A 25,133-nucleotide genomic window follows, 5' to 3' on the forward strand; every position below is an offset into this window, starting at 1 on the left:
ATGGGCCATCTTTGCTTCAGCACTACTCACTCTGGGGCAAGTGCTGGGAGAGGGGAAAGCACACACTTAAAGGAAACTAAGCCAGCTCAGCCCTGGCCCTCAGGACTGCTGCTCTAGCAACTTGGGATCAGATTACACCCTGATAGGGTGGTGATGGCCACTGAGAAGAGGGGAAGTCCCACCTCACACCTAGATCCATCTACAGCCCCTCCATCTTCAGCCCCATCCCCTACAAAGGTGATAGCTGCAAGCACACCCTGAAGAAAGACATGACTTATGTCCACATCAAATCCAGCTCTCCCACCAAAGGCACTGGGCACATGTAGTCTGCACAGGGATGCTCCCACCTAAGGACAAACCATCAAGACTACAATAGGTAACTGTTTCACCTAAATTCATTGGTCACAAGAATACCTATGTTAAAAAGAAACGTGAGAACAAAATAGAAACTTTAAGATAATTGTATTGAGTTACTCAATTCAACTAAGTCACTGAATGTTTTCTGTGAGCCAGGTACTGTGCTAAGTGGCATGAGATATATAAAAATTAGTCAGAACTACCCCCCCCCCAGGAAGGTAGGGAAGATATTCACAAATATGGCTAACAAGATATATGACTGTATAAACAACATATAAGTGACCATCAAGGGGGGAGTAGTAGTTCTAACTGGGAAGGTGGTATTGGGGACTGGTCTACAAAGACTCGAGAAAGACTATTGAAACAGTAAAGAAAATTCTACTCAGTTGCACAAATAATTTCTGAAAGAAATATTTCTGGATATATGCAAATAATTTATATGCAAATAATTTCTGGATATATGCAAGGTCTAGGCCTCATATTGTTCCGTAATACAAAGATTATTAAGAAACAACTCTTGTCTTCCAAGGACAGTAACCAATGTAGCAATGAAGATGAGTATATAAATACCTAACATCAAGGCTCACACAAGCATCATGTGACACAGATAGTCAACTCAAATGAGGAAAAAATCACATTCAGTTGGGAGTACCTGGGATGAATACAAAAAGGTGAGATTTGAGATGGGCCTTGCAAGATGGAAGGATTACAACAGAGATGGATGGAGGTAACAGCATTCCAGGAAAAATAAATGGCCTGAGCAAAAAGGACTGAAGTGGAACACAGCTGAGCACAGGTTTGTAGAACACGGAGGAGTCCAATCTAGCTTGAAAGCAAAGGATAGAAATAGAAGTAGCAGATGAGGCTGAAAAAGACAGTTGAGTGCATAATCTGGAAAACCCTGAAGGTCAGGCTGAACATTCCTTTTTTTAAAAAAAAAAAAAGAAGTTCACAGAATGAGAAGCCACTTAACCTATCTGCACAGGAAATGGCATGATGTGTGCTTTGGTTTGGAATTATTCATCTGGAACTGCTATAGGATGAACTAAACGAAAAAGAGATAAACAGTTGGGGACCAGTTTTTGCTCAGGCAAAAAGAAAAAGTGGTTTGAAATGTGGTGTGAGGGGGAAGGCAAGAGAAAGGTGAAGATAAATGCAAAAGACACTGCTGAAAATAAACCTCCCAGGCTTTGTCATTTATTGGATGTGAGGTTCATGGGAGAAAGAAAGAGCAGCTGTCTAAAGTTTCAAATCTGGCCAACTAGCAGGATTGGGGATGCCATGAACCAAAATAAGGAAGTCAGCAGGATGTGGGGAAAATGCATAGCTGGGTTTTGACTCAAAGTAAATGATGAGTAAATGTCAGCATAAATCAGAACGTTAAACCCCAGGTATAAATAAATCCTGTTGCATACCTTACATCGACAGGCATCATGATCTGTTCTCTTCAAACAGCCCAATAAGAACTAGAGACCAAAGAAATACGCCCTGATAAGATATTCAGATGATTTCTTATAAGATCAAGTTTGCAAATAATTCCACACATTTTCATAATGAAAAGGGCCAAGATAGGTTCCACATAGCGCCAGTGGCAGGGTGTGGGGGGGGTTAGTATTATGGTTCTTTCTTCCAGTTTTATTGAGATATAATTGATATTCAGCACTGGATAATTTTAAGGGGTACAGCATAATAATTTGATATATACCTCACAAAATGATAACCATAATAAGTTTAATGAATATCAATCATCTCATACAGATAGAAAATTAAAGAAATGGAAAAAAGTATTTTTCCTTGCGATAACTATTAGGATTTACTCTCTTAACTTTCATATATAACAAACAGCCATGTTAACTATATTTCTCATTCAGTATATTACATCCCTAGTACTTACTAATCTTTTAACTGGATGTTTGTACCTTTTGACTACCTTCATCTAATTCCCCCTCCCCCTCATCCCACCTCTGGTAGCCAAAAATCTGATCTCTTTTCTATGAGTTTGTTTGTTTGTTTTTGAAGTATAATTGACCTACAACACTATGTTAGTTCCTGTTACACAACATAGTGATTTGATATTTCTATACATTTCAAAATAATCACCATGATAAGTCAAGTTACCATCTGTCACCATACAAAGATATTCCAATTATGATTGACTAAATTCCCTGTGTTGTACATTTCACGCCTGTGACTCATTTATTTTGTAACAGAAAGTTTGTACCTCTTAACCTCCCTGCCTACTTACCTCCTCTACCATCCTGCTCCCCTCTGGCTACCATCAGTTTGTTTTCTGCTTCTGTTTTGTTATGCTTGTTCAGCTCTTTTGTTTTTTTTTAATTTCACATGTAAGTGAAATTATATGGTATTTGCCTTTCTCTGTCTGACTTATTTCATTAAGCATAATTCCCTCTAGGTCCATCCGTGTTGTCACAAATAGCAAGATTTCATTGTTTTTTATGGCTAAGTAACACTCCATTGTATGCATTTATCACATCTTCTTTTTCTTAATCTCTTTTTTCTTTGCTTTTGGCCACACCATGCATCTTGTGGGATCTTAGTTCCCCAACCAGGGATTGAACCCAGGCCCTGAGCAGTGAAAGCATGGACTCCTAGCCACTGGACCACCAGGGAACTCCCTATCACATCTTTTTTATCCATCTGTCTATCACTGAGCACTTATGTTGCTTCCATATCTTGGCTACTGTAAATAATGCTGCAAGGAAAATAGGAGTGCATATATCTTTTCCAATTAGTGTTTTTTGTTTTCTTTGTGAAAAATACTCAGAAGTGTAATTGCTGGATAGTATGTTAGTTTATTTTCAACTTTCTGATGAATCTCCATTTTCTTTTCTATAATTGCTGTAACAATTTACATTCCCACCAAAAGATCATGAGGGTTCTCTTTTCATCACATCCTTGCCAACATTTGATTTTTGTCTTCTTTTTGATGATAGCCATTCTAACAGGTGTGAGGTGATATCTCATTGTGCTTTTGATTTCCATTTCCCTGATAATTAGTGATGTTAAGCATATTTTCATGTATTTGTTAACGATATGTATGTCTTCTATGGGATAATGTCTATTCAATTCTTCTGCCCATTTTTAATTAGGTTGTTTGCTTTCTAATGTTGAGTTGCATGAGATTTTTGTATATTTTGGAAGTTAACCCATTATCAAATATATCATTTGAAAATATCTTCTCCCATTCAGTAGAGAGCCTTTTCATTTTCTTCATATTTTCTTTTGCTGTGAAAAAGCCTTTGAGTTTGATGTAGTCCCATGTGTTTATTTTTGCTTTTGTTGCCCTTACCTGAGGACACAGATCATAAGAAGTATTGGTAAAACTGATTTTTAAAAATTGACTGCCTATGCTTCCTTCTAGGAGTTTTATGATTTCATTTATTACATTTAAGTTTTTAATCCATTTTGAGTTTATTTTTGTATATGGTGTAAGATAGTGTTCAAGATCCATTCCTTTTCATGTAGCTGTCCAGTTTTCCCAAAACCGCTTATTGAAGAGGCTGTATTTTCCCAACTGTAAATTATTGCTTACATTGTTATAGATTAATTGCCCACATAAGTGTGGGTTCATTTCTGGGTTCTCTATTCTGTTCCATTGATCTATGTCTCTGTGTTTGTGCCAGTACAATACTGTTCTGATTACGTAGGTTTGTAATGTAGTTTGAAATCTGGGAGCATGATATCTTCAGCTTTGTTCTTTTTTCTCAAGATTATTTTGGTTATTTGCAGTTTTTGTGTTTCCATACAAATTTTAGAATTATTTTTTCTAGTTCTGTTAAAGTTGTCGTTGGTATTTTGATAGGGATTGCACTGAATCTGTAATTGTGTTGGGTAGTATAGTCATTTTAACATTAATTCTTACAAGCCATGAGCACATCATTTCTTTCCATCTGTGTCTCCTTCAATTTTTTTCATCAGTGTCTTACAGTAATCCACGTATGGGTCTTTTACCTCCTTAGACTTATTCCTAGGTATTTTATTCTTTTCAATGCAATTGTAAATGATAATTTTTTCTTAATTTCTTTTTCTGATACTTCATTGTTAGTGCATAGAAACTAACAGATTTCTGTACATTAATTTTGTATCCTGCAACTTTACCAAATTCATTGATGACTTCTAGAAGTTTTTTGATGGCGCCTATAGGATTTGCTATATATAGTATAGTGTCATCTGCAGATAGTGACAGTTTTATTTCTTCCTTTTTCCAATTTGGATTCCTTTTCTCTCTTCTTCTTGTCTGACTGCTGTGTCTGATTGCTAGGACCTCCAATACTATGTTGAATAAAAGTGGCTAGAGAGGGTATCCTTGTCTTGTTCTTGATCTTAGAGGAAATGCTTTCATCTTTTCATAGTTGAGTATGTTAGCTGTGGGCTTGAAATATATGGCCTTTATTATGTTGAGATATGTTCCTTGTATACTGACTTTGTGAGAGTTTTTGTCCTAAGTGGATGTCAAATTGTCTCAAAAAATTTTTCTGCATCTATTGAGATGATCGTATGATTTATCTTCTTCAACTTGTTGATGTGGTGTATCACTTTGACTGATTTGCAGCTACTGAACCATCCTTGCATCCCTGGGATAAATCCCACTTCATTATGGTGTATGATCCCTTTAATGTATTGTTGAATTTGGTTTGCTAGTATTTTGTTAAAGATTTTTGCCTCTATGTTCATTAGTGATATTGGTCTCTAAATTTCTTTTTTGTGATATCTTTCTCTGCTTTTGGTATTAGGGTAATGCTGGCCTCACAGAATGAGTTCAAAAGCATTATTTCCTCTGCAGTTTTTTGAAATAATCTGAGAAAGATAGGTGTTAACTCTTCTCTGAATTTACCTGTGAAGTCATCAAGTCCTCGACATTTGTTCTGGGGAGTTGTTTTATTACTGATTCAATTTCACACTGGTAATTGGTGTGTTCATATTTTCTATTACTTCCTGGTTCAGTCTTAGGAGATCATACATTTCTAGGAATTTGTCCATTTCTTCTACATTGTCCATTTGATTGGCATATAATTATTCATAGTAATCCCCATGATCGTTTGTATTTCTGTTGTGTCACTTGTAACTTCACCTATTTCATTTCTGATTTTATGATTTGTGCCCACTCTCTTTTTTTCCTTGATGAGTCTGGCTAAATATTTTTAATTTTATCTTTCAACGAGCAAGCTTTTAGCTTCATTCATCTTTACTACTGTTTGCTTTAGTCTCTATTTCATTTGTTTCTCCTATGATCTTATTATTGATTTCCTTCTACTAACTTTGGGTTTTGTTTGTTCTTCTTATAGTTCCTTTAGATGTAAGTTTAGGTTCTTTATTTGAAATTTTTGTTTTCTGAGTTAGGCTTCCATCAACATAAACTTGCCTCTCAGAGCTGTTTTTGCTGCATCCATTAGATGTTGGATCATTGTGTTTTCATTTTCATTTGTCTCCAGGTATTTTTTTTATTTCTTCTTTGATTTCTTCAGTGACCCATTGGATGTTTAATAGCATATTGTTTAGCCTCCACATGTTTGTGTTTTTGGAATTTTTTTCTTTAATTTGATTTCTGGTCTCATAACATGGTCAGAAAAGATGCTTAATATGATTTCAATCTCTTAAATGTATTGAGCCTTGTTCTGTTGCCTAGCATGTGATCTATTCTTGAGAAAGTTCAATGTGCACTGGAAAAGAATGTGCATTCTGCTGCTTTGGGATGGAATGTTTTATACATATATATAAAAAGTCCATCTCATCTAGTGTGTCATTTAAGGCCAGTATTTCCTTATTGATTTTCTGTCTCAATTATTTGTCCATTTATGTAAGTGGGGTGTTGAAGTCCCCTACTATTATTGTGTTACTGTCAGTTTCTCCCTTATGTCTGCTAATATTTGCTTTATGCATTTAGGTGCTCCTACATTGGGTGTATATATATTTATAACTGTTATATCTTCTCAGATTGATCCTTTTATTGTTATGTAATGACCCTCTTTGTCTCTTGCTACAGTCTTTGTTTTAAAGTCTATTTTGTTTTATATAAGTATTGCTGCCCCAACATTCTTTTGGTTTCCACTTGCACGGAATGTCTTTTTTCCATCTTTTAACTTCAGTCTGTGTGTGTCTTTGGCTCTGGAGTGAGTCTCTTGTAGGCAGCACATAGATGGGTCTTGCTTTTGTATCCATTCAGCCACTCTATGTCTTTTGATTACAGCATTTAGTCTATTTACATTTAAAATAATTATTGATAGGTATGTACTTATTGTCATTTTGTTACATGTTTTGGGGTTGTTTTGTACTTCTTTTTTTTTCCTCTCTTCTTCTTTTGCACTCTTCCCTTGTGATTTCATGTCTATCTTCAGTGTTATGTTTAAAATCCTTACTCTTTGTGTGTGTGTATCTATTATACATTTTTGGTTTGTGGTCACCATGAGGTTTACATACACCAATATGTATGTATATGTGATTATTTTAAGTTGCTGATCTCTTAAGTTCAAATGCATTCTTACTGCCCCCCCAACCATGTTTAATGTTTTTGACATCATATTTCACATCTTTTTGTTTTATGAATCCCTTAACTACTTATTGTGGATATAGATGACTTTACCACTTTTGTCTTTTAACCTTCCTTCCAGCTTTACAAGTGGTTGATGTCCTACCTTTACTGTATATTTGTCTTTACCAAGAAGATTTTTCCTTTCATAATTTTCATATTTCTCGTTGTGGCCTGTTCATTTCTGCTTAGAGAAATTTCTTTAACATTTCTTATAAAGCTGGTTTTGTGGTACTGACCTTTTAAAATTTTTGCTTGCCTGTAAAACTCTTGATCTCTCCTTCAAATGTGAATGTAAACCTTGCCGGGTACATATTCTTGGCTGTAGGTTTTTTTCCTCTCATCACTTTACATATATCATACCACTCCCTTCTGAATATGGCCAGTAGTTTTTAAACATTGGAAATTGATTGAACACTATAGACTTGCTCCCTGAGAAAAACATACATTAGCACATACTCACACATTACAATATAAAATTGGGGGATTTCCACAAAATTCTAAAGATTGAACATATTGATAGCCTGCCTAGAAAAATGACAGTTTCCTAGAAGATGGAACTTGAACAGGCCAGCATGAAGTGGGTGAGGTGGAAAGATGATGAAGAAAACAAAGTCTAGGACAGAGAATTAAGATACAATCCAAGCTGCCAACTGTTCCTGTGTGCTGAATAGGAAAAGGAGCACAGCACCAAATGTTTCAAGTTTGCAGACTCCAGCAGGACACTTTATTCAGGAATCTATGACTCAGAGGTGTTATCTTAGAAGGTTTCACACCACTGCCTCAGAGCCCAGATACAGAACCAGTGTCAAGTGCCTTTAACCTTAGCACAATACGTTACTGAGATGATCCTTACAGAAGGAGAAAAAGGCACCAAATAAAACGAAAACCAAATCTAAAAAACTCAAATCAGGGAGACACAACTCCTCATAGGAAGCATTCCCAGAGAGAAGGATAGTGTTTATTATTACAATTGAAATATAAAAATCATTTGCTTTTTTTTTCAAACTGTCACTCTTCCCTACAGATCAGCAATCATTTTGCATGAGTGCAGACATAAGATATTTTTGGAGGAATTGATGTTGAAATGATATCTGCTTTAAATCTGCAGAAATCTAAGGGGAGACTCAGTGCTCAGCATCTAAATCAAGACCAAATGTGCATTTCAACTCTAAAAAAGGAAAACTCCCTATTGCTGAAAGAGCTATGCCAATTGGCTGCCTCCTTATATATGCCCTGTAAGCAATCCCAGGCTCAAGAGCACAAGGCAAAGGAGCAGTGATGAATCTCAACTGAGGCAGCATTCTGACCTCTACAAAGTCAGGAACTGTACCAGACACAATGCCTGATGGGTGGGGCATTTCTTGAGCAAAGGGTACAGCTGTGCCACGTAGGATCAAGGAAAATTCTGAAAGGCAAGTACCATAATCACATCTCAAGAGCACCGGAGGGATGGCACAAGCAGGGGACTAATAAGGAGGAAATGAGATACTGAATGCAGAGTCAGAAGACCTGGATTTAAGTCTCAGCTCCACCACTGGGTAACTGTGTATATTTAAGTCATTTCGATTCTTTATCTGTACAACAGTGTTAATGATAACAACCCTACCTATTTCAGACAATTGGTATGAGATGCAAACATGATCATAAAAGTACTACATATTATTTACTTTGAAATAATAAAGTTGTACATAAATGAATACTATTTGCTTATTGACCATCTATCCCCCTATTGCACTCATTACAGTCTCTGAGATTCTTTTCTTTCTTCTCTATCTTGGCATAGCCACACTCCTATATTATAGCTGACATCAGAATTGTACATGCCTGGGATTTCCTAGATGTCAGCAGAAGAGCTGGGAGGGGCCCAAATCCCGACCTTGTTGAAAGCAGAGGCTGCTGTAGAATAACTGATCTCTATCTTCATCAGATCGAGATGGTAGGTGAGGTTTCACAGAGGATGCAAGCAACCTGAGGTGAGTGCATGAGTGCAAAGGAAAGAGTGTCCACATTCCCATCTTTGTCCTTTAATTCATTTTATGTACGTCCTTCACCCAAGAAATTTTTCCTAAACTTTTAGGACATAATGGGCTAAGGGAAGCAATAAGATATTATATAAAGAATAATAATCCAGGGATCAATAGCAGAATAACTGAGGCAGAAGAACGGAAAAGTGACCTGGAAGATAAAATAGTGGAAATAACTACTGCAGAGCAGAATAAAGAAAAAAGAATGAAAAGACCTGAGGACAGTCTCAGAGACTTCTGGGACAACATTAAATGCACCAACATTCGAATTATAGAGGTTCCAGAAGAAGACAAAAAGAAAGGGACTGAGAAAATATTTGAAGAGATTATAGCTGAAAACTTCCCCAACATGGGAAAGGAAATAGTTAATCAAGTCCAGGAAGCACAGAGAGTCCCGTACAGGATAAATCCAAGGAGAAATACGCCAAGACACATATTCATCAAACTGTCAAAAATTAAATACAAAGAAAACATATTAAAAGCAGCAAGGGAAAAACAACAAATAACACACAAGGCAATCCCCATAAGGTTAACAGCTTATCTTTCAGAAGAAACTCTAGAAGCCAGAAAGGACTGGCAGGACATATTTAAAGTGATGAAGGAGAAAAACCTGAAACCAAGATTACTCTACCCAGCAAGGTTCTCATTCAGATTTGATAGAGAAATTAAAACCTTTACAGACAAGCAAAAGCTGACAGAGTTCAGCACCACCAAACCAGCTTTACAACAACTGCTAAAGGAACTTCTCTAGGCAAGAAACACAAGAGAAGTTAAAGACCTACAATAACAAATCCAAAACAATTAAGAAAATGGGAATAGGAACATACATACCGATACTTACCTTAAATGTAACTGGACTAAATGCTCCCACCAAAAGACACAGATTGGCTGAATGGATACAAAAACAAGACCCATATATTTGCTGTCTACAAGACACCCACTTCAGACCTAGAGACACATACAGACTGAAAGTAAGGGGATGGAAAAAGCTATTTCATGCAAATGGAAACCAAAAGAAAGCTGGAGAAGAAATTCTCATATCAGACAAAATAGACTTTCAAATAAAGCCTATTAGAAGAGACAAAGAAGGACACTACATAATGATAAAGGGATCGATCCAAGAAGAAGATATAACAATTGTAAATATTTATGCACCCAACATAGGAGCACCTCAATACATAAGGCAAATACTAACAGCCATAAAAGGGGAAATCGACAGTAACACATTCATAGTAGGGAACTTTAACACCCCACTTTCACTAATGGACAGATCATCCAAAATGAAAATAAATAAGGAAACACAAGCTTTAAATGATACATTAAACAAGATGGACTTAATTGATATGTATAGGACACTCCATCCAAAAACAACAGAATATACATTTTTCTCAAGTGCTCATGGAACATTCTCCAGGATAGATCATATCTTGGGTCACAAATCAAGCCTTGGTAAATTTAAGAAAATTAAAATTGTTTGAAGTATCTTTTCCAACCACAATGCTATGAGACTAGATATCAATTACAGGAAAAGATCTGTAAAAATTATAAACATATGGAGGCTAAACAATACACTACTTAATAACGAAGTGATCGCTGAAGAAATCAAAGACGAAATTAAATAATACCTAGAAACAAATGACAGTGGAGACACGATGACCAAAAATCTATCAGACGCAGCAAAAGCAGTTCTAAGAGAGAAGTTTTTAGCAATACAATCCTACCTTAGGAAATAGGAAACATCCCGAATAAACAACCAACCCTTGCACCTAAAGTAATTAGAGAAAGAAGAATAAAAAAAACCCAAAGTTAGCAGAAGGAAAGAAATCATAAAAATCAGATCAGAAATAAATGAAAAAGAAATGAAGGATACGATAGCAAATATCAATAAAACTAAAAGCTGGCTTTTTGAGAAGATAAACAAAATTGATAAACCATTAGCCAGACTTATCAAGAAAAAAAGGGAGAAGCCCCAAATCAATAGAATTAGAAATGAAAAAGGAGAAGTAACAACTGACACTGCAGAAATACAAAAGATCATGAGACATTACTACAAGTAACTCTATGCCACTAAAATGGACAACCTGGAAGAAACGGACAAATTCTTAGAAAGGCACAACTTGCCAAGACTGAATCAGGAAGAAATACAAAACATGAACAGACCAATCACAAGCACTGAAATTGAAACTGTGATTAAAAATCTTCCAACAAACAAAAGCCCAGGACCAAATGGCTTCACAGGCGAATTCTATCAAACATTTAGAGAAGAGCTAACACCTATCCTTCTCAAACTCTTCCAAAATATAGCAGAGGGAGGAACACTCCCAAACTCATTCTACGAAGCCACCGTCACCTTGATACCAAAACCAGACAAGGATGTCACAAAGAAAGAAAACTACAGGCCAATATCACTGATGAACATAGATGCACAAATCCTCAACAAAATACTAGCAAACAGAATCCAACAGCACATTAAAAGGATCATACAACATGATCAACTGGGGTTTATTCCAGATATGCAAGGATTCTTCAATATATGCAAAACAATCAATGTGATAAACCATATTAACAAACTGTGGAGAAAAAAACATATGATCATCTCAAAAGATGCAGAGAAAGTTTTCGACAAAATTCAACACCCATTTATGATAAAAACCCTGCAGAAAGTAGACACAGAGGGAACTTCCTCAACATAATAAAGGCCATATATGACAAACCCACAGCCAACATCATCCTCAACGATGAAAAACTGAAAGCATTTCCACTAAGTTAAGGAACAAGACAAGGTTGCCCACTCTCACCACTCTTATTCAACATAGTTTTGGAAGTTCTAGCCACAGCAATCAGAGAAGAAAAGGAAATAAAAGGAATCCAAATTGGAAAAGAAGAAGTAAAGCTGTCACTGTTTGCAGATGACATGATACTATACATAGCGAATCCTAAAGATGCTACCAGAAAACTACTAGAGCTAATCAATGAATTTGGTAAAGTGGCAGGATACAAAATTAATGCACAGAACTCTCTGGCATTCCTATACACTAATGATGAAAAATCTGAAAGTGAAATCTAGAAAACACTGCCATTTACCATTGCAACAAAAAGAATAAAATATCTAGGAATAAACCTACCTAAGGAGACAAAAGACCTGTATGCAGAAAATTATAAGACACTGATGAAAGAAATTAAAGATGATACAAATAGATGGAGAGATATACCATGTTCTTGGATTGGAAGAATCAACATTGTGAAAATGACTCTACCACCCAAAGCAATCTGCAGATTCAATTCAATCTCTATCAAACTACAACTGGTATTTTTCACAGAACTAGAACAAAAAATTTCACAATTTGTATGGAAACACAAAAGACCCCGAATAACCAAAGCAATATTGAGAACGAAAAACAGAGCTGGAAGAATCAGGCTCCCTGACTCCAGATTATACTACAAAGCTACAGTAATCAAGACAGTACGGTACTGGCACAAAAACAGAAAGACATACCAATGGAACAGGATAGAAAGCCCAGACATAAACCCACGCACATATGGTCACCTTATCTTTGATAAAGGAGGCAGGAATGTATGGTGGAGAAAGGACAGCCTCTTCAATAAGTGGTGCTAGGAAAACTGGACAGGTACATGTAAAAGTATGAGATTAGATCACTCCCTAACACCATACACAAAAATAAGCTCAAAATGGATTAAAGACCTAAATGTAAGGCCAGAAACTATCAAACTCTTAGAGGAAAACATAGGCAGAACACTCTATGACATAAATCACAGCAAGATCCGTTTTGACCCACCTCCTAGAGAAATGGAAATAAAAACAAAACTAAACAAATGGGACCTAATGAAACTTCAAAGCTTTTGCACAGCAAGGAAACCATAAACAAGACCAAAAGACAACCCTCAGAATGGGAGGAAATATTTGCAAATGAAGCAACTGACAAAGGATTAATTTCCAAAATTTATAAGCAGCTCATGCAGCTCAATAACAAAAAAACAAACAACCCAATCCAAAAATGGGCAGAAGATCTAAATAGACATTTCTCCAAAGAAGATATACAGACTGCCAACAAACACATGAAAGAATGCTCAACATCATTAATCATTAGAGAAATGCAAATCAAAACTACAATGAGATATCATCTCACACCAGTCAGAATGGCCATCATCAAAAAATCTAGAAACAATAAATGCTGGAGAGGGTGTGGAGAAAAGGGAACACTCTTGCAGTGCTGGTGGGAGTGTGAATTGGTACACCCACTATGGAGAACAGTATGGAGACTCCTTGAAAAACTACAAATAGAACTACCATATGACCCAGCAATCCCACTACTGGGCATATACCCTGAGAAAACCACAATTCAAAAAGAGTCATGTACCAAAATGTTCATTGCAGCTCTATTTACAATAGCCAGGACATGGAAGCAACCTAAGTGTCCATCATCAGATGAATGGATAAAGAAGATTTGGCACATATATACAAAGCAATATTAGCCATAAAAAGAAACGAAATTGAGCTATTTGTAATGAGGTGGATGGACCTAGAGTCTGTCATACAGAGTGAAGTAAGCCAGAAAGAGAAAGACAAATACAGTATGCTAACACACATATATGGAATTTGAGGGAAAAAAATGTCATGAAGAACCTAGGGGTAAGACAGGAATAGAGACACAGACCTACTAGAGAATGGACTTGAGGATATGGGGAGGGGGAAGGATAATCTGGGACAAAGCGAGAGAGTGGCATGGACATATATACCCTACCAAACGTAAAATAGATAGCTAGTGGGAAGCAGCTGCATAGCACAGGGAGATCAGCTCGGTGCTTTGTGACCACCTAGAGGGGTGGGATAGGGAGGGTGGGAGGGAGCGAGATGCAAGAGGGGATAGATATGGGAATATATGTATATGCTTAACCGATTCACTTTGTTATAAAGCAGAAACTAACACACCATTGTAAAGCAATTATAGTCCAATAAACATGTAAAAAAAAAAAAAAACTCAAGACCTGAGACTATAAAACTAGAAGGAAGCATGGGCAGCTTTGTTACATCATTCTTAGCAATATTCTTTTAGATCTGTCTCCTCAAGCAAGGGCAACAAAAATAAAAATAAACACATGGGACTACATCTAACTAAAAGGCTTTTGCACCGAGGGAAACAACAAAATGAAAAGGCCATCTAGTGAATGAGAGAAGATATCTGAAAACAATATACCTGATAAGGGGTTAATATCCAAAATAAACAAAAAACTCATACAACTCAACATCAAAACTATAAACAACACAATTAAAAAATGGGCAGAGGACCTGAAAAGACATTTTTCCAAAGAAGACATACAGATTGCCAACAGACGCATGTAAAGATGCTCAACATCACTAATCATCAGAGAAATGCAATGCAACACCACAATGAGATATCACTTCACCCCTGTCAGAATGGCTACTGTCAAAAAGACAACAAGTAAGTGTTGGCGAGGATGTGGAGAAAAAGGAACCCTCATACACTTTTGGTGGGAATGTAAATTGGTGAAGCCACTGTGGAAAATAATATGAAGGGTCCTCGAAAAATTAAAAATGCACTACCATACTATACATAAATTCCACTTCTCAGTATTTTTCCAAAAAAATACAGAACACTGATTTCAAAAGCTATATGCACCCCATGTTTACCGCAGCATTATGTACAATAGCCAAGATGTGGAAGCAACCTAAGTGCCTATCAACAGACAAATGGATAAAGAAGATGTGTAATATACATACAGTGGAGTATTACTCACTCATAAAAATGAATGAAATCTTGCCATCTGCAACAACATGGATGGACCTAGAGGGTAGTATACTAAGTGGAATAAGTTAGACAGAGAAAGACAAATGCCATATGATTTCACCTATATGTGGAATCTAAAAAAAAAAAAACTAATGAACAAACATAATACAACAAAGCAAAAGACTAATAGATACATGGAACAAACTGGTAGTTGACAGAGGAGAGTGGGGTGGGGATATGAATGAAATAGGTAAGGGAAATTAAGAAGCAGAAACTTCCACTTATAAAATAAATAAGTCACAGAGATGTAATTAATGTATGGCATAGGGAATATAGTCAGTAACATTGTGATAACTTTCTATGGTCACAGATGGCAACTAGACTTACTGTGGTGATGATTTTGTAATGTGTAAAAATATCAAATCACCATGCTATATACCTGAAACAAATATAATATTGTAATTCAATTATACTTCAATTAAAAAAGAAAGAGAATTCTGATCCATGTTACAACATGGATAAGCCTTAAAGACATTGTGCTAAGTGATATAAGCCAGTCACAAAAAGACAAATACTGTGTAAGTTCATAATATGAAGTGCCTGGAATAGTCAAATTCATAGAGACAGAAAGTAGAATGGTGGTTGCCAGGGGCTGAGGCAATGAGGAATGGGAGTTACTATTTAATAGGTATAGACCTTCAGTTTTGGAAGATGCAAAGAGTTCTGGAGATGGATGGTAGTGATGGTTGCACAACAATGTGAATTTATTTAATACCACTGAACTGTATCCTTAAAGTGGTTATAATGGTAAATTTTATGTTATATATATTTTACCACAATTAAAAATAATTTTCAAATTATTTTTCAGACTCTATTAAACATACCTCTTTCCTGACCTCATAAGGAGTATTGATAATCAGAAGGAAATTTTATAAACAGAGAAGAACTTGTCTAAAACAGTACATAGAAAGAAAGATAATAAGCCCATCTCAGCTGTGCACTTGGGACCTGAAAAGGGGAGAAAACAACTACGCAACTAAAGCGGGCTTTTCATGTGGAAGTGTTTATTTTTTGTCTAGTATTAATCTTCAAAGCATTTCTTCATTTATACAAGTTCCAGAAGCATTCTAAAGGTAGTCCAGATGTCAGATCAGGAATCAAAATACCTGGGCTCTATTTCCTCCTTGGCCAAGGCTCCCTACAATCATAAAGAGCTGTTGCAGTGACTCAATGCCAGACAGGAAGCAAAAGGAGAGGAAAGACAAACAAGCCAAACAGCCTGTCATTAAATGTGAAATTATTCCTCTCCAACTTGTTTAAGCCCAGTGTGTAACAGACCTTGTTTACGTATTTCTTCTGGGGTTTCTAAATTACTTCTGCAACAACTGGGGCATAGTGAGAAGTTCAAACAGAGGCCAGCTTTCTAGAGACAGAGGATGTCTGTATATTCAGGGAGAGGTTTCTACACACAGCTCCACTAATGTACATTAGCCTTGCGCCATGACTTTCTCTATCAGAATAATGAACTTTGTTAATCAATGTGAAGTCCCTGAGGAATGTAATCAGATTCAAAGATTCAGGCTGTAGGAGATATACTCTCTATACCCACATCCACAAATCACTGTTAGCTTGATTTTCTTCCAAGCCAACACCATCTGCCTATAAAATTTATGCCATGGCCACCCATCCTTCCCCACACCCCAACCCAAGCCCCTTTGTTCAGCTTCAGCTCTGATGAAACAGACAAAAAAAAAGAGTCCTCCCTATTTGTTGTAATTTCAACAACTATTGAAATCCTAGATAAAACATTTGAATTGCCATATGGCACTCTCACTGCATTTTTAACCCACTCTCCTAATCTAGGTAGAAGCATATCACCAGCTGGTAAGAGGGAAGTAAGTCTTTACATTACACTGCACAATATGCTTGGAGCAAGAGAAAGGTGGGAAAGGGAAGGGTTTGTGTTAAGAAACCAAGGCAGGAGACCAGGTCCCATATGGACAAGGCCACAAGGTTAATCCCTGGATAAGCCACTTAACTGTTCTGTGTCTCAATTTATCTGCTATAAAATAAGATCTCATTATTCAATTTAAATAAAATACTTAGAGAATACTGAGGGCCAGGCACTGTGTTAGGCACTTTGACCAGACCTAACTAGTATTCCCTTTCTCAGTGCCAGTAGAATCAAAGCAAAGATACAACATCACATTCAAGGACATGACAAATAACAATGCTAATCTTTCTCAAATGGTTATTATAGAAAAAGAGACCAAGACCAGGCACACTGATATTTTCTTTGTGAGTGAAACTGCTTTCATAAGCCAGCCTAGAAGGCTTTCTGATCAGTCCCTACTTCACTCTCATTAGAGTATCTGCAGAGCTGTATGACAGAAAGCAATGTGATGCATTCTTTGCTCTTCTCTTTGTAAAACGTATTCTTGAATTCTCAAGAAATCACCCACATTGAAACTCCAAACAAGTTGCTGACTACTACTGATAAAATTTATTTATGGCACAAGTATTGCCATAAATATGTTTTTTAACTGTATAGCACAGAGAACGATACTCAGTATTTTGCAGTAACCTATAAGGGAAAGGAATCTGAAAAGGAATACATATATATGTATATATGTGTGTGTGTGTGTGTATGTGTGTATACGTGTGTATGTATATATATATATAAAACCAAATTGCTGTGCTTTACCCCTGAAACTAACATGATATTGTAAATCAACTATACTTTAATAAAAAATATGTTTTTTAAGAAAACTCTTAGATAACAGAGACTTATTAAAGGCATGTTACTTTTAAATATGTTATTTTATTAATACACTCAATGGCCAATGTTGGTATTACTGTCTCCAATTATAGTTGAGGAAACTGAGACTTTAAGAGGCTGGTAGCTTGCCAAATGTCACCCAACTAGTCAATGGCAGATATGGAGTTTGAAACCAGGTCTGTATTCCTCCAATGACAACACTTATTCCCACAGCAGCAACCACTGTGCTAAGCCTCACCATACTGCCTTGCTGATGAGCTCTCCTTCCTACATAGAGAATATGCTGAAAGCTAAACTCAGTAACATAGATAGCTTCAACCAAGACTATCTTTAACCCCTTAGTCCCAAATGTCATGCAGGTTAGATTGAAAACAAACAAAAAAAAATAGGAGACTTAATTAAAGCTCTGGGGTCCAAATGTTATATTTTCCCTAACTAGTTTCTAGTGCTCCCAAACGACAGAAGTTAATGATGAAAAACATCCCCAAGGCAACAATCTAATTCCATTCTTTCTCTAGTTCTTACCTATCTTGGCTGGTTTAGATGGCTGGAAAACAAAGCAGTTGACTCCATGAACACCCAGACCCCCTCTAACACTATAGTTCTTATTCTCTTTGCCCTACTTATATAGGAGAACCTTTATAGTTTTTAAAACTATAAAACTAGGTTTTAGATGCCAAGTTAATCCATTTTAGTAAAAGTACCACCAATAACATGAAATTGCATCTAACAACTGCCAGATTTTAAAAATTCCTTTTAAATCATACCAAAATAATCATAGTGAAATACCAGAATCATACCAATCAATCACAAGGAATAAATAAGAACCAGGAAAGCTGAGAGGTACTCCTGTTCATAACATTTCATTTCTTTAGACCTCAGTGAAATATCTGACCAGTTGGAGAAAGTCTGACCGGACAACATGGCCTGTTGTGACTTTTGTGGTTCCTGTCCTGTGGCCTTCACCACTTGGTATATTACATCATTATTAACTATAAAGGGAAATGCTGGTCTGGCCCCTTTAATGAACCAGAAGTTCCCAAATCTGACAGAGAGAAAGAGATTCCTGTTATCTTATTTATCTCTTATGATAAATAATATGTCAAAAATCATGGGTTTCCGTTCCAGCAGAGCCATACATTACTTATGTATTACTTAGTTGTACCATATACCTTAGGGCATAATATACTAATTCAAAATCAACAAATGCTTATAAACTATTCAGGGGCTTTGTAAAAAATCCCAATGACTGTCTATAATGGGAAAGAAACAGGGGTTCATGACCAAATATCAAAAGACAATCAAAAAGGGCAAACTGTGTGTTTCTGACTGGCCACTGGGGAAAGCACAACCCCTGGATGATAACTTCTTGATACGAGAGCTGAGATTGTGTCAGGCCCTGGGGTAGGTACTAGGGATGCAACACTGGTAATGGAGACTTTGCCCATTCAAACAGGAAAACACCTAGTAGCACCATATGGATTCTAAAATCTTCATTATGTATGAGGAAGTAGGCTATTTCCAAAACCATTTCCTTGCATACCTCTCTACACACACTCAGCTGAAGCTGGACAACAAGAAGGTCCAAGGAACACTCACGGAACTCAATGCCCTGCTGTACTCAACAACAGCCAATTAATGAACAGCCTAGTTTAGTCTTTAAGGGCTATACTCGCCCTCAACTCCTCCATTTTAGGGCAAAAGCAGCTGTAGACAGTATATAAACAAGTAGGTGTGGCTAGGTGCCAATAAAATGTTATTTACAAAAACAGACATTACTTACAGAAACAGGTGGTGGGCAGGACTTGGCCCATGAGCCCTAGTATGCTGACCCCTGCTTTAGTTCAAGGAGACCGCTTTGAGAAATCAAGTTACTATTCCTTTTTCCCTCACCCTTCTTCTCAGGACTCCTGAGAAGGAACAAAGAGCAAAGGTGCAAGGCTAGAAAGTTTCCTTCAATCAGTTATTCTCAAAATTAGAGGCTACAAAACACTTCAAAGTAAACAAGACCTGTGAATATCCATTCTACTTACTTGTACTTGTCACCATTAGAAAATAAAACTCTTCACTCGTCTAGTGGAGAGACCAGAGATACCTTCTCTGGTGTGCCAGGGGGATGACACATGGTTTTTATTAAACATCATGCTATTAATTCCTGCCTGGTGCAGAAACTCAGACAGCATCCCATAAAAAACATCAAAGCCACAATTGGCCAGCAGCCTTCAGAACACCTAGAAGCTCCTGGAGGGCCAAACTTTGGGAAAGTCAGTCCTGAAAGGGGCTACTAACTCCTTGAGGGTGAGACCACTACAAAAAGAAAAGAATTCTCTCTAGAGAGACTTGCCAAGCAAGTGCCTCCTTACCCAGTGGTTGGTTTAAGGCTTCAATCAGCCAGATCCTGCTGGACTTGTTAGACCTGACGAAACAACAGCAATAGCTTTGGTAATAATGCCAGATATGGACTAGGGCAAAATTGCCTGCTGTAAAGGAAATCTATATAATGGGCTCTGCCTAAGAAACATGACATCTCCATACTGGCAGGGGAGCAGAAGCTGATTAAAGGCACAGGGGTAAGAGAAAGGCAAATGGATTGGTCCTAAATATCGCCATGGCACACCAATATTTATGAGCTCCTTTGAATGGGGGCTGCCTAACACATGGCATGAGGGGGTCCAAAAGAATTTAAATCACAATTTGGAGAATGGCAGGTGAGTCATCAGAGCAAGGACAGGTGACCAGGCAAAAAAACAAGGCACATTAAGGCAAAAGGTCTCTGAGAGGGAGGGTGAAGGAGATGGCAACTGGCAACAGGCAACACTGAGGGTTTTACAGTGAGCTGCATATGAGATGGTGTTAGGAGGAAAGGCTCAAGGAGCAGAAGAGGGCTGAGTGCAAAGCCAGGTCAGAGCTGAGACAGACATCGGGAAGAATCAGGTAACTACCACAGGAAGGGACCATACAGGAAAGCCCAGAGGCACAGACTTCCCATACTCACCCTGCAAGGCATAAGCACTGACCCCCTTCAACAGAGCATACATCGGAATACAGTAGAAAATTTGCTGCCCTTAGGAGCCAGAAGATCTGGGTTTTGACCCCTATTTGCCACACACTGCTGAGTAACTCTGAGCAACTTCTGATTTTCAATTTCCTCATCTGTAAAACTGTGAAACCATTACTTCCCTTTGTTACTTCACCTACATAAGAGGAACACTAATAGTACCCTGCCTGATTGGCTCATAGGGTTGTTGTTAAAGATCAAATTGAGATCATAGGTCAAACTGTTTGGTGAACTGAAAAATACTATGAAAGATGTTATATTTTCATTATTTTTATGAAGCAGTATTATGTATGGCATCAGTTCAAATACATAACTCCATCTAAGAATGAAACTGGTTTTAAACAAGATGTGTATTAGCCCCAAAATTCACCATTCACGGATAACTTGGGCTAAATAATGTCTGTACCACCTATGAAACTTTCAGAATCAAAAACTGAGCAGCCTATTAAAATATGTCCCTATTTTTCTTCCTTGTTAACTAATTTACAATTTTTAGGTTTATTTTCCATCCTAAAGATGTAATTAAAAAGGCCCAGGGTCACACTCTCCCTCATCACAATATGAAGCTTCCCTAATTCCTTTTAACCACCTCCGTTGGCTTCAGAGAATTCTGCTTTTAAGCTTCTACCTTGGTCTAGAGAGTCTTCCCCACAGGAGCTCACAGAATAGCCCAAGATTGATGACGCCAGAAACTCTACCACAAGCTCTGGTGTATCGGTCCTGTTAGCTACCCACTCCTCTACTGCTATTCTCCAGCTTTCACACCTTTCCTAATGGCCACTTCCTGTGGAGATGCGTACTAATGGCTGTTCCCATTTCTCTACGGAAGGCCCCATATCTCTTCTTCATTAACTCTGCTTTCTGAACTACCTGTTGCTCTGAACAGCACTTATATTCTCTTTCATCATTAAAGGAAATAAAATCAAAGTGGAACAGTGGAAATATTCAGAAAATCTAAGTCTTAGCTCTACTATTGACTAGTAGCATGAAAGCTCTTAAACTCTGTAAGTCTTAGTTTCCTCATCTATAAAATAGAGATAACACTTTTCTTCCCAGATTAAGTTATATAATGTATGTGAAAGTGCCTTGTATATTATAAAGTGCTCTGTAAATATTAGCTTATGCCCATATCTATATCTATGCCCACATCCAGGTAATTGGTCAACCTGAGTGAGATCACGTTCACAAATCCCAGCCTTGCTGTTGCCCAGCACAAACATTACCAAACCTAAATCCCAACTCAATTTGTATTACAGTTGTTTCTTCCTCATTCATAATTTCATTCTCTAAATTCCACATATCTAGGGGTAAGTGTTCTATTATAGAAGGTCTGTCTCTTGATCTTCTATTTCATCAAGTTCCTACTAGGCAAGGGCCAACCAGAAAAAGTACAGCAGTGACTTCAGATTTCCTGACCTTCCCCTACTCCATTCCTGCAGGTCTGTGAAATGCTTGGCTGCCTTCAGACCAACACTGGAGGTGCATTCTTGGCCAGAGGCAGTGAAGAGAAAACAATTCTTTTCTTTCACAAGCTGAAAGTGATTCTGAAAAAAATCACTGGCTCAGCAAAAAGAGATTGGTGAAGGGTAGAGACTGTTTTCGTAAGGCACAGTGACATTGCACAGAGCCCAAGAGTGGGACTGATTACTGGGTTCCCGTACTGACTCTGTGATTAACTGTCTCAGTGACCTTGGACAAGGAACACCCCCTCTTAGGTTTGCTTCCTCATCTGAAATATTGAAGAGTTAAACAAAATGTTCTCTTAAGTCCCTTAGAACTCTATGAGTCCATTCCCAGCAAGATACTGCCCATTAATCAAAAAGAAAAGGGAACAGTTAAACAGCATCTGCTTTTCACAAAGGAAACGCAAACAAAATGCCAAGAAAGCCCAGCTTTCCCTCCCCTTTAATTCTGCTGGTGCAGCCATACACTCCCTGGCTGAGCTGTTACCCAATTAGCACACTGGTACCCCTTCCAAAAACCCTGAAACACTGGGCTTGGATTCTAGAAGACAAATCACTCCAGATAAACCAAATATGGAAAGATATCAATATTTCCCATGTTAAGAAAAAGAGAAATTCAGCATGGTGATAATGGTAACAGAGACATTCTCTTCAGAACTCTCTTTCCAGTTTTTTTTTTTTCCTGCTTTAAGCAAAAGTTGTAAGGGGCAGCTATAAAACACCTCGCTGGCTTGTTACCCACCCTCCTCCCCCCACCTAATGAATTCAGGATGGATGAATTCAGGATTAGTCTCCATCTGTCAACTGCCACATGCATAATACATACTTTTCCAATCACAGGGAAAGGCTTTTCCACGAGAGCCTGGCGCTGGAGAGTTGGAAGCTGAAATGTGGCCCTCCTGCTTCTGGGGAAGTCCTTAATGAAAACCTCTTGCAAATAACTGCCTTGAAGTTCCTAATATGGTACTATAGTGCTGGGCCTACTGCTTGCCACTAGTGAGAAATTCCATGGTGCCTAGGGATAAAAATAATATGGAGGGAGGACTTTGTCACCCTTTAGTGACGCCACATATTTCCCAATATACACTATCCGCTACATGAAAAGCAGCTGCATCTGCCGTAAGAAGTCAACAGGTGAGCAGAGAAGAGCGTAGGCCTCTGGAACTGCCCAACCAGCTGGTGTAGGTTCTTGGAGCAGGAAACAAAGAGGACAGGTGGCGCACCACCAAGATGTAATATACTGTCATTCTTCTGTGACAAAAATAAAACATAACCAGGCCCTAATTAAAATGGGGCTAGATTGCTCAACATGGAAACCACCTGATCCCAGCCATGATAATGGAGGAAAGAGAATGAAAGGAAACTTTCCACTAGCACAGTTCTTCACTGCCAACTGGGTCACTTCAAACAAAAGAACCCCCAGCCCCAGTAAAGAACATCCACACGGTTTTAATGCAAGGTACCTGCTTTAGAGTACAGTGCAGAAAGAGCCTTGGAATGGGAAACCAGAAAATCTGATTCTGGTCCCAATTCAGGCTCTAGCTCTAGATCTCTGGAAGAGTCAGTTCTCTCTCTTGGCTTCCTTTCCCTGGATATAAACTCAACAGAGTGGATGTGAAGCTTTCTAAACAAATTCCCAGTTCTGTTGTTCTATAAGGAAGAGCCAAAGGAAGGTATCAGTACATAAACCAAGCACCTCTGTTTCTCCAAGCACAATCATACCATAAAATTCACTTATTAAAGTGTACAATTAAGTGGTTTTTAGTATACTCACAGAGTTGTGCAACTAACATCACAATCTAATTTTAGAAAAATTTTACAACCCCCAAAAGAAATCCTTTGCCCATTACTAGTCACAACATGCCCTGATCCTCTCCCCCAGCCTTAGACAATCACTAACCTGACATACCTAGTTTGTTTAGTGTTTTTAGCATAATAAAGTAGTGGACTTTTTAAAATATCTGCATCTATTGATATAATAATGCTTTTTCCCTTATTCTAGTTATTTGGTATATTATACTATTACACTGACAGATTTTTAGATGTTAAACTAACTTTGCATTCCTGGAATAAATTCCACTTGGTTATGGTGTATAACTCTTTTTATATGTTGCTGGATTTGGTTTTGCTAGTATTTTGTTGAGGATTTTTGCATCTACATTCTTAAGGGAATTTGGTCAAGAGTTTACTTGTGATATCTTTGGTTTTGGTATGTGGCCTCAGAAAATGTGTTAAGAAGTGTCCTCTTCTAACTTTTGGAAGTTTGAGAAGGATGAGTATTAATTTTTCTTTAAAGGTTGGAAGAATTCACCAGTGAAGCCATCTAGGCCTGGGCTTTTCTTTGTGGGTAGTATTTTGATTACTAATTCAATGCCTTTATTTGTTATAGGTCTACACAGACTTTCCATTTATTGTGGAGTCAATTTTGGTAGTTTGTGTCTTCCTAGATATTTGTCAATTCCATCTAAATTATATAATTTATCAGCATACAGTTTTCATAGTATTCCCATTTATTCATTTTTTATTTTTGTAAGTTTGGTAGTAGTGTCTCCTCCTTCATTCATACTTTTAATATTTTGAGTCTTTTCTCTCTTGTCTTTGTCAGTCTAGCTAATGGTTTCTCAATGTTATTTTTAAAAACCAAATCTTGATTTTTTTTTAATTTTCTCTATTTTAAATAGAGAAAATAGATGTTCCTATTCTTTATTTCATTTAGTTCTACTCTAACTTTATCATTTTTTTCCTTCTATTTGCTTTGGGATTCATTTGTTCTTTTTCTAGTTTCTTAATGTGGATGGTCAGCTTATTGAATTATGATCTTCTTTTCTAACGTACGTGTTTAAAGCTATAAATTTTCCCCTAAGCACTGCTTCTGGTGCATCCCATCAGTTTTGGCATGTTGTGTTTTCATTTTTATTCATTGCAAAGTATTTTCTAATTTCCCTTGTGATTTCTTCTTTGACCCACTGGTTACTTAGGAGTGTGATATTTAATTTCCACATATTTATGAACTGCCTAAATATCCTTCTGCTATTGATTTGTAATTTCATCCCACTGTGGCTACAGAACATAATTTGTATAAATAAATATATTCAGGCAAGTTTTGTGGCCTATCAGAGGGTCTGTCTTGGAAA

The 25,133-nt window shown here is 37.3% G+C and overlaps 1 protein-coding gene across 7 annotated transcripts in view; it reads right to left on the reverse strand.

Annotated features, from left to right (window-relative positions):
- OPHN1 (oligophrenin 1) overlaps positions 1–25,133 on the reverse strand; it is a 615,628-nt gene that overhangs the window by 578,263 nt on the left and 12,232 nt on the right. Inside the window, exon 1 of one of the 7 annotated variants that reach the window (XM_073799245.1) lies at positions 1,773–8,450. The exons of the other annotated variants lie outside the window; for them this stretch is intronic. The gene's annotated coding sequence lies outside the window, so the exon portion shown is untranslated. Of the gene's footprint in view, positions 1–1,772; positions 8,451–25,133 lie in introns of those variants that run through there. 7 annotated transcript variants of the gene reach the window in all.

Source organism: Tursiops truncatus, chromosome X (genome assembly GCF_011762595.2).
Source record: "Tursiops truncatus isolate mTurTru1 chromosome X, mTurTru1.mat.Y, whole genome shotgun sequence".
Taxonomy (NCBI): domain Eukaryota; kingdom Metazoa; phylum Chordata; class Mammalia; order Artiodactyla; family Delphinidae; genus Tursiops; species Tursiops truncatus.